General features: G+C 41.8%; 1 non-coding gene across 1 annotated transcript; it reads left to right on the forward strand.

Annotated features, from left to right (window-relative positions):
- The first annotated feature begins 11,294 nt into the window (after positions 1–11,294).
- Trnal-caa (transfer RNA leucine (anticodon CAA)) lies at positions 11,295–11,369 on the forward strand. The gene has a single exon. It is a non-coding gene; the product is annotated as a tRNA-Leu (tRNA).
- The last annotated feature ends 614 nt before the right edge of the window (positions 11,370–11,983 follow it).

Consider the following 11,983-nt stretch of genomic DNA (forward strand, 5'->3'; position numbering starts at 1 on the left):
CTCCCAGCAGCTTGCAGTCAGTGCTGCCAACACTACTTGCTGCTAGCCTAGCAGCTGCTGATGAGGCACTGGGAGGCATGAGGAGTGGTTTGTTTGGATCTGATTCTCAGAGATTGTTGACACAGTGACCAGAGACAATGGTCTTGTGTGCATGAGTTGTGTGAATTTGTGTGCGCTATCATTTTCTGACAAATGCTACGCCAAAAATTTTGTTGTGAGAGTGTGATTGTCTTTTCTACGTGCCTGGCTGTGGCTCAGCATCTTTACAATGAGTTGCTACCTGTCCTCAATAGTATTGATTCCCAGAGTATTTGTGCAATTTATCTGTTGCGTGGGTGATCACCACAACCTCGTGTCTGTGAGACGTGAATAGATGGCCATGCGAGTGGACTTCCATGACGGGACAAAACTGCAGGCCATTTCTGAGGGTATATCTAACAGACATCTCAAGCCCATAGTTTCCCACAAATGTGCAGATCCTGCCTGTTGGATCTAGTCTCACTGATCTGCCAGCAGGCTGGGTCTGTCTGTGTGTGGTGTAATGCAACGGATTTTCATGGTTTATCCATGGACCCAGGACTGTGGTGCTCCTCGGAAACACCAGAGGCCACAAGCAATGGATTTCAGGAATTGCGACTCTCTTAATGCAAGTACATTGTTTAGTGGAACATTTTATAGATATTTTATTTATTCTAGTATATTTTGGCACTTCAAAAGTAGTTTATATATTAGAAAGTATGGATGATAAGAAGAAGAAATTTGTGGCAGTTGCTGGCAGTTTGTATGCTTGAAAGAAAAATCACACAATACCTGTAGAATAATAGACAAAACACAGTGGCTAATAAGCAGCAATAACAAACATAGTAGAAGCAACATTTTATTCATGGTCACCTCTAGTTTTGGTTTACACAACTCTTCCCTGCCTTCTACATTCCTTTTAGGAGACCTGCTTTTTTCTAAGGTTAATTCTGAAAGCAGTTAATGTATTTTAAATCTCTCTTGCGACTCCAACAAAATAAGTATTTTTGTCATCAAATGCGCTTCGTTTTACTGAAATAAAATAACATCAGTGGTCTTAATGAAATATATATATATTATTTGGCTTGCTTTCTCCATCTAAAATGAGTTCATTACAAAAGACATTGATGTTAGCACTTAACATTTTTGCTCAGACATTTAGAAATACAGAAGTCCTTACTTTTTTTTGTCGACTTATGTCTTTACTTACCTTTGAGATCTTGAAATCTGTCAGGTAAAAATGTTGATACATGTGTGGAAAGCCGGCCGGAGTGGACGAGCGGTTAAAGGCGCTACTGTCTGGAACCGCACGGCCGCTACGGTCGCAGGTTTGAATCCTGCCTGGGGCATGGATGTGTGTGATGTCCTTAGGTTAATTAGGTTTAAGTAGTTCTAAGTTCTAGGGGACGTATGACCACAGCAGTTGAGTCCCATAGTGCTCAAAGCCATTTGAACCATTTTTTTGTGTGGAAATCAGGGAAATATCAGGGAATTCCACTTGAGGAAACTTGTGGCAACCCTGAATACTGAAAGTTCGCAAGAGCCATTTAAAAAGTCATCGTTTTTTATCAAAATATCCCAAATTTAAAAGAATGTAGAACCAAATAAAATATCAAAGCTCACTTAAAATTAACTACTGTATTTAAATGAAAGTGATACTTATAATAAGATACTACCTAAAATAATGTATTTATTAAAACTTACATTTACATTAAGTCCTCATACTCACTTCCAATTTCTTCCATTATTGAAGATCACTGATTAGGTCTGGCTGCTCCATTGTCAGGAGCAGACTGTCTGGCGTACCTTCACACTGTGCCTATAAACTTCAGCTTGGAATAAGGCTGTTCCAATGAATGACAACACTTCCCTATGTGCTTTAACTCACTTCTTAATGTAAGAATTAAGTTCAGAGTATTGATAGTAATCCTATTACACAGTTTGGATTTCACAATGCTCATTTGACTGAAAGCCCTCTCCACTTCTGCATTTGAATGCAGGAGACTTTAAAACTATAAATTTGAGACACCATAACCCCCAGTAGCTGAGTGGTCAGTGCAACAGAATGTCAATCCTAAGGGCCTGGGTTCAATTCCCAGCTGGGTCGGAGATTTTCTCCGCTCAGGGACTGGGTGTTGTGTTGTCCTAATCGTCAGCATTTCATCCCCATCAACGCACAAGTCACCGAAGTGGCGTCAAATCAAAACACTTGCACCCGGCGAACGGTCTACCCGACGGGAGGCCCTAGTCACAAAACATTATTATATCTGTGTTGGCAAATGAGTCAATTGTGTCACATAATACTGACCATTGGTCTGGACAAATTTTGGCTGACAGAAACTATTACTATAGTAAATGATAACAATCCTTTCAGTCAAATACTTCAGCAATTTCCTTCACTCATCCATCAGGGTGCCACCAATAGGAAGTGTCGCCATTCAAAAGTGCACTATATCCACACATCACTTGGCCAGCCTGCTACAGCTCATCTGAGGAGGCTTTTGCCTCACAATCTCCTGGCATTACAAGCAGGCTTTGATGAGCTGTTGAAAGCAGGTATTGCGAATAGATCACATAGATACTGGACATTCCCACTGCACATACTGCACAAAAAACATGGCTCCTGGTAATCATAGCGTGTAGGCTTTCACGGCCGGCATCTTCAGTAATTAAAACTTCTGGGCTAAGAGGCCGTGGTCCAATAGTAGAAATACTTCTCCCTGACGTTTCGTTGCCAGCTGCGGGCAACATCATCTGAGGTGAGTCTACGACTGGCTGCTAGGCCGTGGAGGTCCTGTTTATATAGAGTGCGTAGAGGGCACCACCACTCGTCACATGATGAGTGGTGGTGCCCTCTACATGCTCTATATAAACAGGACCTCCACGGCCTAGCAGCCAGTCGTAGACTCACCTCAGATGATGTTGCCCACAGCTGGCAACGAAACGTCAGGGAGAAGTATTTCTACTCTTGGACCACGGCCTCTTAGCCCGGAAGTTTTAATTACTGAATGGCTCCTGGTAATTAATGCTGGGATTACATGGCACTCAATGACTGCACAATTCCCAGTCGTTATCCTGTGCCTCACATGACTGACCTTAACAGCGCCACTGCTCATGCTCAGGTGTTTAGTGTACAGAGGCATTTTTGGAAATTCTGGTAGCACCAGAAGATACTCAGAAAATTGTTTTAATAACACCTTATGGACTTTTCCAGAGCAAAATTCTGCCTTTTAGATTGAGAACTGATGTGCAGACATGGCACATTTTATGCATGCAGTTTTGAGTCGGCTGCCATTCCTGTTCTGTTACAGGGATGATATCCTCACATTTCCACCTACAGTTGAGTAGCATATGACTCACCTGCAGCAGACTTTTCAGTGTCTAGTCATTAATATCACAAAGAGTATTTTCAGCAATCAAGAGGTGAAATTTTTTGGGATATGTAGTTTCATCAGCAGGTGCATCAACTTCCTGAACATGTGGCAGCAGTGCAACATATGACTTTGCCAACAGCCTACAGAGGATTGTACTTATTTTTGGGAATGTTAAATTACTACTGGTGACACCCTCCAGGGCTGGCAAGTGAGCAGGAACCACTTGTTGCACTACTTTCAGGCAAGAGCACTCCCTTGGCCCTAATGGTGGATGCAACCCAAAATGAAATCAGTACAGCACTGCAGCAGAGAATGCTTGGTCAACAGCAACCAGTCGCCTTGTACTCACAGAATTTTGTGCCACAGCAGAAACAATGAAGCGCTATCGATTGTGAGTTGTTGGTGATCTACGAGGCCAAGAACATTTTGAAAGGAAGAAGTTTTACAACTTTTACGGACAAGTAACCACTAACTTGTTTCTTCCATTGTGCAATGGATCATGGGCCACCACAGCAGTGTAAACTAGTGGAATATATACCCCACTTTTCAACCAATGTGCATCACATTTCAGGTAGAAACAACATTGTCGCAGATTGCCTGTCACAAAATTGCACCAGCCTACAGTTGGTGCCATGGGCTGAGATAGCAGCCAAGCAACAGGAGGACACAGTGCCAGATGACTTGCTTCAAAGTGAATACATAGCCTTGCGTTTGAGAGGTGTTTCTGTTCCATATTGTGCCACGAGTATCTGGTGCATTGCATCCCAGGATAAACAATGCCTGTACATTTCTGTAGCATTTTAGTGCACACTTCTCCAAGCACTGTTTAACCAGGTTTATAAGGATAACAGCAAGCTTAGTGACAAGCAGAGTGGTGTGGTCAGAAACTCAGAAAGCCTGTCAAGGGTGGGCACACTCCTGCCTCAATTGCCAGCACAGCAAAGTTGGCTGACATGCCTTAGCACTGGTCACACATTTTCCAGTGCCAAAAGCAAGATTTTCACACATACACTTCGACATAATAGAACTGTTGCCTTATTCTGATAGTCACTGCTATCTACTTAGTACAGTAGATTCTTTTAAGAGGTGTCTTAAAGCTTCTCCCATACCAGACAGCCCCACAGAAGTGGTTGCAAAGGCACTGTTGCTTTCATGGTGTTCGAGAATTGGTATTACCCACTAGTAATGGGAAGGTGGAGAGGCGGCATCACACGGTAAAGGCGGCATTGATATGACACTTTTAAACGTGAATGGACGCCTTGCTGCTAGTATTGTTAGGCCCACACACATTAGTGAATGAAGATCTGCACTCTTGGCCAGCCCAACAGTGAGGAACTGCTTATGCCAGTTGAACCCACTGCACTAGCACCAATTCAACAAATCACTCTAAACACAGTGACAGAATTTTCATGACAATTCAGCTACCAGATGAGACATTTGCATGTAGACACACCTCTCACATGTCTGACGTAGAGATTATACCAGATGCCCTCTGTTACACCCACTGTATACTGATCCCAACTGGGTGATTTCAAAAAAGAACACTTTCAAGTTTAATGAGAATGCTAGGCACAATCTCCACAGAGTGACTAAAACCTGGCTACCTACACAAGGAGTTCCCACAGTACCATCCTGTCAGTTTTCGATTGTCCTGCACTGAGCCTACAATGCCGAGTGACACTGAAGCCTCCCAGGAGCCTCGAGAGGCCAAGAGGCACACAATATCTCACCAGCTGCTGCCACCGTGACCCCCCCCCCCCCCCTTCCAACCAATCGTCATGATGGTTGGTACTAGTATCCCAATATTCCTTGAGCACCTAGCATTAAAAAGGGGGTGTGGGGTGGGGGTTCTGGCAGGGTGACAACAGTTACTGTGCAAGTAGACAGTACAAGAAGAGACAAAAGATGGATCACTGGTTTGGCAGAGAGTATTTATTATCAATGTAGAGTTTTGCTCATCATTCTTTGCATTTACAAGGGGTGTTCCATAAGTAATACAACACTTTTTCTCCTTGACCAATTCTGGTTGAAAAAATGTGGAATTTGATGTGGGACATTATGGAATATTCCGTCTTCAGCCCCTATAGTTTCATGAACTTCTGATAGGTGGTGGCACTATATGTAGCCTTCAAAATGGTGTCTGTCATGAAGGTGTGTTCCAAGCAGAGAGCTGTCATTGAGTTTCTTTTGGTGGAAAATCAGAGCATTGCACATATTCAGAGGCACTTGCAGAATGTCTACGAAGATTTGGCAGTGAACAAAAGTACAGTGTGTCATTGGGCAAGGCATCTGTCATCATCGAAATAAGGGTGCACAGACCTGTCCGATCTCCCGTGTGTTGGTCGACTGCACACAGCTGTGGCTCCTACACTGTCAGAATGTGCAGACACTCTCATTTGTGGAAATTTACGGATCACAATCAAACACCTCGCTGCACAACTGGACATCTCTGTTGGTAGTGCTAACACACTCGTCCAGTTGGGGTACTCAAAGGTGTGTGTTTGGTGGACACCTCGCTGCTTAACAGAAGACCATAAAGAGCAACAAAGAACCACCTGTGCAGGATTCCTTGCACATTATGAAGGTGATTGTGGCAATTTTTTTTGTTGATTATCATTATAGGTGATGAAACATGGGGTCATCACTTTGGACTGGAAACAAAATAAGAATCCATTGAGTGGCACCACACCACATCTCCCCTTAAGGAACAGATCAAAGCCACACTGTCAGCTGGTAAAGTCATGCCAGTGGTCTTCTGGGACTCTGAAGGAGTTATTCTGTTTGATGTTCTCTCTTACGGTGCAGTGGTCAACTCTGAAGTCCGGATCTAGCACCTTCCAACGTCCATCAGTTTGACCCAAAGGAGGATGCACTCCCTGCGAAGCAGTACGTGGATACCCACTGTTTGGCAACACAAATGTTCCTAATTATTTTCTTTTGTAATACTATGAGATTCATGACATTTGCTTAATTTCCCCAGATGATTATGCTATAACAGATAATGGAGTCAAAGTAGCAGTGACAGACTATCTTTCAGGTGTCTATGTTTGTGGCATCTGCCAAAATACAGATAGCAGATACTAAAGTGATAAGTTTATTTGCTAAGGAGTCCAAGTGTACTTCCCAATTTAAATTTTTGTCAAAATTTTGGCCTAAGACCTTTACTTGGTTTGCTTCTCTGGTATCCTGATCATTGAATGTTACCTTTATTTCACTCCATTCAAATAATTTAGCTTCAAATTGCATCATTTTGGTTTTAATTACATCTAGTTTCAGTCCATTTTTATGGATCCAAGATTCAAATTTTTCTAAAGCATTTTTGGCACTTTCTGGAATTCTTTCAAGCATGTCATTTTCAATTAAAATTATTGTATCACCAACAAATAAAACTGAATGGACATTAACAGCAAGTGGTAGGTCGTTTATGTAGAAAAGGAACAGATGGGAATCCTATATCAAATCTTGTGAGACTCCTTAGGAAACAGTTTTCCAGTTTGAGGAGTAATTTCTTGAATTTGAAGTTACAGTTACTCTTTGCATCCTATCTTTCAAGTATGAGTTGAACCATTGTAAGGCAGTGTCCTGATTTCACATACCTGCAATTTGTGGAGAACTACGAGTGGGTCACTGAATTGAATGATTTTGTCAGATCATTGAACATTCTTGTGACCTTTTTATCTTTACCTGATCTGAGGGATACTTTTTGAGTTAAGTTATTGATGTCACTGACACTGCTTTTTCCAGGATGGAATCCAAACTGGTTTTTGAGAATTGTATCATTTATAGTAAGAAATTTTTAAATCTGTTTTGTTGTGATATTTTCAAGCACTTTAGAGAGGACTGGCAGGATAGAGATGGGGTAGTAATGCCCCATATCTTCTGCTATCCCTTTTCAAATAACTGTTTTATTTTGGCATATTTCAATACATTTGGAAAACATACCTGCTCAACAGATTGGTTCATACTAATCAACAGTGAGTGGGTGCAAAATGACATTATACACACCACTGATTATGGAGTTGGGTATTTCATCCCACCCAGATGTTTAAAAGATGCATTCTGATTATTTTCCTAGTTTATGATATTTGCTTCATCTTGATAGGTTGCCATATTGACATCTGATCTTGTTAAATTTAAGAAGAATTTGTTGAAACAATTTGAAATCTGAACAGGATTTATTATATAATTTGCAAATCTAATTTTTAAAATTTCTTGGCTTTTGATTTTGGCTCCTATTTCTGAATCAACAATTGACCACATTGCTTTTGTCTTATTTCTATGTCTGAAAATAAATGTATTATTCATAATTTTTGGATGTCACTGCAACTAACTTTATGGCAGTTGATATACATGACAAAACCAGAGTTTTTGTATCATTTTAGCTTGATTTTGTGTAGTTCTTTATTTCTGGCACTAGAAATTTTCATTCCTGGTGTAATACATTTAAGTTTCCTGCTTGCCTTCTTTTGCCAAGATATAAGAAGAAATGATTCAGTAAATATAGCTAAAGAAAAATTTAAGAATTTGCTATAGTTTATGGTGTTTGAAAAGTTTATTACTTTTGCTGGAATTAATATTAACACTCATTTCTGGGGGCTTTAATTTATCTGCTTCTGGAAGATCATAAACACAGCTGAATGGTCTGAAATACCTAGGACTAAGCAGTACACAGTGCATTTTCAAATTGGTATTTGGTAATAATCTTATCAGTGCAGGTCACTGATCAGCTGTTTGCTCTAGTGCCTTCAGAAAATTTAACTCCAATCCATATTTCTCAATTAAGTCATGAAATTTTGGGGTATCACAGCTTTCAATTAACAGTGGAAAGAGTCAGGAATATATTTGTCTTGCAACTGAATCAAACTTCCTGGTCATCCATCAACTAGTGTTCAGTGAACTCTGACTACCACACTTTTGTCAGAATTCATGAGTATTTCCAATGAATGTTTCTCCTTCATAACAGTATGTGATAAACAGAGTGAAACAAACTCATGGGTAACTGAAGGCATCATGAGCTCTAGTATTACAAAGTGGAAACTGTAGATGGAAGCAAAGAACAACCATGTTCTGGAATTTGATGTGTATGCAAACAAGTACAAAAGAATATTTGACAGAGAAGTTAACAGAAAAAACTAGTGGCAAACAGTAACTTCATATCTAATGTCATAAACAAACCATGTCAAGACTGAAGACTAAACAACACTAAATTATAGATTTATGGGGAAACTGTTACAAGACAGATAAATCAGCAGTAGCCGATCATGTGCTAGGACTGGGAAACCACCAAATTCATTCCTCTGACACTGTGATTTTCACAAGATCTAATAATTACTATGCTAAGATGTACAAGAGACCATAAAAATATAAAAGCACAGAAACAATTCCAACAGAAAAGAAGAACTGATGGGCACTTAACGCTAAATAAAACAAACAGTGCCATCTCTTCCCCACTATAAGCTCCACAACATAAGTTGGCATGACTCCACAATCATAGGCAGTGGTCTGATGACAAAGCCTTTGATGAAGTCTCCAGCAGTGGAAGAAGAACTGTTAGGCACAGAATCATGCCTTGGTCCATGGCCTTATGCCCATAAATCAGATATCAGCAACATCATAAATTTAGTTGTTAGGAAATCTTTCCTGAAGGTATTTGTTTGGCATGTAGCCTCATATGGGATGAAGTGTGGATGATAAATAGTTCAGACAAGAAACGTATAGGTTTAGAAAGGTAGAGCTATAGAAGAATGCTGAAGATTAGATGGGTAGATCAAATACCTAATGAAGAGGTATAATTAAAATTGGGGAAAAAGCAAATTTGTGGCAGAATTTGACTAAAAGAAGGGATCAGTTGATAGGAACTTCCTGGGGCATGAAGGAATTATCAGCAATGTAAGAGCATGTGGGAAGTAAAAACTGTAGAGTAAGACCAAGGGACAAACACAGTGACAGGATCAAATGGATATAGGATGCCTTAGTTATTCAGAGATGAAGGAAGACTAGAGTTTAATATCCCATCGACAATGAGGTCATTAGAGGCAGAACTCAAGTCTAGGTTAGGAAAGGATAGGGAAGCCTTTCAAAGGAACTATTCCAGCAAATTACAGAAATGGAAAACCTACACCTGGATGGTCAGACAGAGATCTGAATTTTTGTCCTACTGAATGTGAGTCCAGTGCGCTAACCACTGTGCCACATTGCTTGGTTACAATCAGAGATGAAGATACTTGCACAGGATAGAATTTTGTGAAGAAATGCTTCAAATCAGTCTTTGGATTCAAATCTGCAGCAGCAGTAGAAGCAGCAGCAGCAGCAACAACACCCAGCTGGACCCCAAGGAATGTCACAAGGAGTGTTTTGTTTAGTGTACAACCGTGTCTACTTAATCCCATCACGTCATTACTACTTGTGTGAAATTGTATAGTGTGGGTCCCTATGAGATTAAGGCTTCAACTGTTAGCAATGAACCACTTGCAGCTATCATCTGAATTGTGTCTGGTTAAACTTAAATTGGGCACTTGATTGACAAATTTGTGTCAAAAGCAACATTACAGTTTTTGAACTGCCATTTAAAGTTATTGAAATACAGCCAGCAAATGGAAACCTCTCTTTTCTGCTTCTGTCTCTAAGGTTCCATCCCTGCAAGAAGGATAACATTAATGCCATCACATACGTAGAATTTTGTGATCCACCCAATCAAAGGCTTTGGCAAGATCACACAGTACATCGAGATGATAATTTTTCTTGTTTGGTTCTGCTAGCACTTCATTAGTGAGATCTTTGCTGTCTAAGTGGAGAATCCTCCATGAACAACAAGCTGAGAGGAAGTTAACAAATTCTGCTCATATGAAACTTCCTGGCAGATTAAAACTGTGTGCCTGACCGAGACTCGAACTCGGGACCTTTGCCTTTCGCGGGCAAGTGCTCTACCAACTGAGCTACCGAAGCACGACTCACGCCCGGTACTCACAGCTTTACTTCTGCCAGTACCTCGTCTCCTACCTTCCAAACTTTACAGAAGCTCTCCTGCGAACCTTGCAGAACTAGCACTCCTGAAAGAAAGGATATTGCGGAGACATGGCTTAGCCACAGCCTGGGGGATATTTCCAGAATGAGATTTTCACTCTGCAGCGGAGTGTGCACTGATATGAAACTTCCTGGCAGATTAAAACTGTGTGCCCGACCGAGACTCGAACTCGGGACCTTTGCCTTTTGCGGGCAAGTGCTCTACTAACTGAGCTACCGAAGCACGACTCACGCCCGGTACTCACAGCTTTACTTCTGCCAGTACCTCGTCTCCTACCTCCAAACTTTACAGAAGCTCTCCTGCGAACCTTGCAGAACTAGCACTCCTGAAAGAAAGGATATTGCGGAGACATGGCTTAGCCACAGCCTGGGGGATGTTTCCAGAATGAGATTTTCACTCTGCAGCGGAGTGTGCACTGATATGAAACTTCCTGGCAGATTAAAACTGTGTGCCCGACCGAGACTCGAACTCGGGACCTTTGCCTTTCGCGGGCAAGTGCTCTACCAACTGAGCTACCGAAGCACGACTCACGCCCGGTACTCACAGCTTTACTTCTGCCAGTACCTCGTCTCCTACCTCCAAACTTTACAGAAGCTCTCCTGCGAACCTTGCAGAACTAGCACTCCTGAAAGAAAGGATATTGCGGAGACATGGCTTAGCCACAGCCTGGGGGATGTTTCCAGAATGAGATTTTCACTCTGCAGCGGAGTGTGCACTGATATGAAACTTCCTGGCAGATTAAAACTGTGTGCCCGACCGAGACTCGAACTCGGGACCTTTGCTAGTTCTGCAAGGTTCGCAGGAGAGCTTCTGTAAAGTTTGGAGGTAGGAGACGAGGTACTGGCAGAAGTAAAGCTGTGAGTACCGGGCGTGAGTCGTGCTTCGGTAGCTCAGTTGGTAGAGCACTTGCCCGCAAAAGGCAAAGGTCCCGAGTTCGAGTCTCGGTCGGGCACACAGTTTTACTCTGCCAGGAAGTTTCATATCAGCGCACACTCCGCTGCAGAGTGAAAATCTCATTCTGGAAACATTCCCCAGGCTGTGGCTAAGCCATGTCTCCGCAATATCCTTTCTTTCAGGAGTGCTAGTTCTGCAAGGTTCGCAGGAGAGCTTCTGTAAAGTTTGGAAGGTAGGAGACGAGGTACTGGCAGAAGTAAAGCTGTGAGTACCGGGCGTGAGTCGTGCTTCGGTAGCTCAGTTGGTAGAGCACTTGCCCGCGAAAGGCAAAGGTCCCGAGTTCGAGTCTCGGTCGGGCACACAGTTTTAATCTGCCAGGAAGTTTCATATCAGCGCACACTCCGCTGCAGAGTGAAAATCTCATTCTGGAAATTCTGCTCAGTTACATGACTCAGTATTATGACACAGGCCATTTTCTCAAACACTTGTGAAAATATTGAAAGGAGTAATATAGATCTGTAACTTGAGGTAGTTTTCTTATACCTAGCTTATTTAAGTCTATCAGGAAATATGCCCGAATCGTTGATGGATTACAAAGATAACTTAAGGGTAACCCTATGCAGTCAGCCCAAGATTCACACCATATATCTTTTAGTGACCTGATGAATACCAT

This window comes from Schistocerca cancellata, chromosome 3, assembly GCF_023864275.1.
Source record: "Schistocerca cancellata isolate TAMUIC-IGC-003103 chromosome 3, iqSchCanc2.1, whole genome shotgun sequence".
NCBI lineage: Eukaryota > Metazoa > Arthropoda > Insecta > Orthoptera > Acrididae > Schistocerca > Schistocerca cancellata.